The following is a 3486-nucleotide window of genomic DNA, read 5'->3' as shown; positions in this document are numbered from 1 at the left end:
GATTCAGGCAGAAGACGGAGGGAACTTTATGCAAGTTCTATTTCTGCCTCTGACAGCTACTTCTGGAGCTCATCTTTGTTTCTCTTTGGCTCCCACTCTTCCTCCTCTTCCTCCTCCTCCTTGCAGAATGTTTCACTGGGTCTGATGGGCAGGCRARGCTTCAGGCAGATGTAAATCTGGGGAGGTTTGTTGGCAAAGGGGGCAGACAGTGGAGGTTGGAGGATGTTGCCACAGCTGCTAAATGCAGTCTGGGCGTCTTTGCATGTGACTGAGTCTGTCGGGAGTCGGGTTCTCTGCCTTTCCACCTGCGGGCCATGTCCAAATTGCTGAAAGCAAAGAATGTCTCCTGGGTGAGTATTGGCTCCTTATCTGGTAGGATATGGGGAGGAGTGAAACGAGGACAGAGGGGGAGAGTCGTTACTGGRTTTAAAAGACTGTTTCTTGCTGTTAGTGTTATCTGGTCAAAAGAGGTTAATTACGGTTTTTACAWCGAGATTATTTTTCTACCCACATATTAATTTGTAATGTACCATTTTGGAAGSTATTTTTTTGCGCATCAGCAGTTTTGTGTGGAACAGTTTTGCAGCCAAAGATGATTAAAAGGGATAGTTCCATTTTTTTTTTTACCTTAGAGTCTGGAAAAAAGACTGCAAGTTGTTGACATCTTAACTGGAGTAGATGACAGCAGAGACGGACAAAAGTGGACTTYTACTGTCTTAAGACAAATTCAGTCTCAAAAACACAGTTTTGCACGTCCATATTTTTGCAGGTTATTTTCAAAAGATTTTTGTCAAACAAACTTCACACAAATCCTGTTGTTTTTAGTTTTTCTAGTTGAGTAATAAAAAAAATWWYTTTTTTTYYTTTTWWTWAAAWWAAARGGGRAAAAAACTGACCAAACTAAACTGRCYGAGTAAGTACGAAGTATTTAAAATATAATAAATATGGGTAGAAACTGTCTGCAGGTGTTTGCAATAACTAAGAAATTAGTCTCTAAGATCAGAGTGAAAGAAATTCTCATTGCAGATTTTTSTTTAATTTGGCCACAATTTGAGTTTTTTCAAGCCTAAATGGCCTGTGACCTGTGGCCACARCCTCTTCATCAGATGTATGTCCAGACATTGATTAGGTCACTCCAAAGCATTTTCAGTCATTTAGATGTGGCCTTGCTAGTCTGCTTTATATATATTTCTGATGCATGATCCAAGTACTTGAGCATAAACTTCTATAAGTTATTATCAGTGACAGTTACCTTACCTGAAGAGGACAGATTTCATAATAGACAGCTCTCCAGAAAATACATATGTACYGAGAATGCCAGATGCTGTATCACTCTGCCTCATCAGCAGATTCGACAGAACAGCTGTTTGTGAGTTTGAAGTTTGAAGAGAATTTTTGGAACAACGACAAAACCTGGAAATCACAGAAACACATCATCTTCATTTCTGTCAGCAGATACAAAAGCCGATACAAAAGCATTCTCCGTCATTGGTGGAGCTACGGTTGATAAGTTGTAGCAAATGATGCCGATGGGCACGGCCCAGATGATTCGGTGGATGTGGCTCCTCTTGTTCAGCTGAAACAATTGTAGAGTTCTAATATCTGCTGRCACAATCTTGTATCCCAATGATGAGAACATTTTCAGTGTGTGTTGCTTTGATGAGCTAAAGTCAGCTGAAACAGATGGTGATCAACCAACTAGCCATTAGCTTTCCTCTGCTCCACGGATCACACCCTCCTACCGAGSCAAACAGAAACTACAGCTGCATTAGAGAGCCAGATTGTGGAAGACAATGATTCATCTCAAATCGGGGAAAATGGGTGTAACTTAAYTGCCACAGTTTAAAATGGCAAACTAAGCACGGCATTTTGGCTTCATGGAGACAGGGTTCTGTTTTCAGACTGGAGGCAGATGTACGTCAGTGAGCTGTGTGGACAAAGTGGAGGACTGAGTGAGAGGTTAGGATCTGGGAGCTTTGCCGGTAATTGTGCGTGCCATCCATTTCTGGCCCAGCAGCCCAATCATGCATTTCTGGCCTCAAATAACAACACACACTCGCATGCAAGCACACTGATTGTAAGAGGCTTAGTGACGGAGGCTTGTTTACGAATGTGTGAACGAACATGTGCATATGGACACGTGTGATAGAGTGGATAAGSCAGGGGATGACAGTAGTGGGCTCTGATGAGATGTAGGAGTTTGCCTCTACAGAAATKTAATGAATGCTGCATATTTTTTGAGGGTATTAAGCTCTTTAAGGTGAATTGGAAGAACTTCTTAATATGTTACCAGAGATAAGGTAGTGGAAAGAACATTCAGTTTCTCTTGCCTTTTTTTTTTTTGTTTTCCTTATAAATGAGTAGCGTTTTTAAAGATTCTCAAGTAATTTGTCTAGAAAAAAATATCAACATTTACTTGGTAAAAACCTGGAAACTTTATCTGAGCTAATTTTATCAGGATGCTCTTCTGAACACAAATCCTGAACATTGTTTGCCTTTTGCTCATTTCTTCATAGTTTACTGCACAGACTACACAGCATGCTGTGGTGGTCAGGTACATATGTGTGGAATTGAAACTGAAGCAGCCAAAGCCAAAAGAAAATCCCCCCGAAAGCCTCCTGAACATGACAACTGTATGAAAATGTARTGAAGAAAAAATTGGGATTTATTTAAAATATTTCAACATTAGAACTGGTGTGAAATAGGCCAAAAATGTGTTATTAAATGTTTGTTTTTTTTTTTTAAATCAATGAATTCTAGCAAACTATGTGTACAAACTTGTCAAAGCAGTCACTGTGGGAAAATGCATTAGAATCAGCCCACATACAACAGTCTCTGTCTTGTGTGTTTTGGCTGCTTATTAATATTACCATCTCCAAAATCTATTTTTACAACTAGATTTGGCAGCTATAACTGCTCTGGCACTGGCTTGCCCAGTCAAAGCTGAAATACAACTAACTGACTCTAAACCACCCAGGATTGATGAGAGTTTCTTTTTCATGGTGGATATAAAACCTTATTTGTAACCTTAAGGCAAAAGAATTATACACAAGAAAATATAATTTTCTTGAATGCAAAATTCAAAGCAGCGTGTTTATTTATAGAAAGTGGTAATGAAGTGCTCGGAAAAAAAGGAAATGCAAAACACACCTATTAGCTCCAGCTCTGTAAGATTGGCTTAAGAGCGMCAGTATAAATTGATTTTCATGCATTAGAGTTTAGGTGTGGATTCTGAATTTGCTACTAAAACACATATGATTTGAGCTAAACTAGATCTTTGAAACTCTTTGCAGAATACCCACATTTACTCTGAGATATAATTATATTCCTTTAAAATGATGTTTTGAGAACATCATTGTGGAACCCTAAAACAAATGCATACCATACTYGTAGTGTACATTGCAAAGGTTTTAAAGATTATTCTCTTTATAATTAAATGTAACTTTGGGTCCATCATAAAATGAACAGAAAACACATTTAGGTCTG

General features: G+C 38.7%; 1 long non-coding RNA gene across 1 annotated transcript in view; it reads right to left on the bottom strand.

Annotated features, from left to right (window-relative positions):
• Nucleotides 1-6: 6 nt before the first annotated feature.
• Nucleotides 7-3486, bottom strand: part of LOC108167119 (uncharacterized) — a 9783-nt gene continuing 6303 nt past the window's right edge. Inside the window, exons 3-4 of the long non-coding RNA XR_001777527.1 lie at nucleotides 1258-1413; nucleotides 7-369 (exon numbers count right to left, since the gene is read on the bottom strand). This is a non-coding gene — a long non-coding RNA (uncharacterized LOC108167119). The remainder of the gene's footprint in view (nucleotides 370-1257; nucleotides 1414-3486) is intronic.

The sequence above is a fragment of the Poecilia reticulata genome, linkage group LG17 (genome assembly GCF_000633615.1).
Source record: "Poecilia reticulata strain Guanapo linkage group LG17, Guppy_female_1.0+MT, whole genome shotgun sequence".
Taxonomy (NCBI): domain Eukaryota; kingdom Metazoa; phylum Chordata; class Actinopteri; order Cyprinodontiformes; family Poeciliidae; genus Poecilia; species Poecilia reticulata.
The sequence above is the reverse complement of the archived record's forward strand: the minus strand, read 5'-3'. Positions and strand labels throughout refer to the sequence as shown.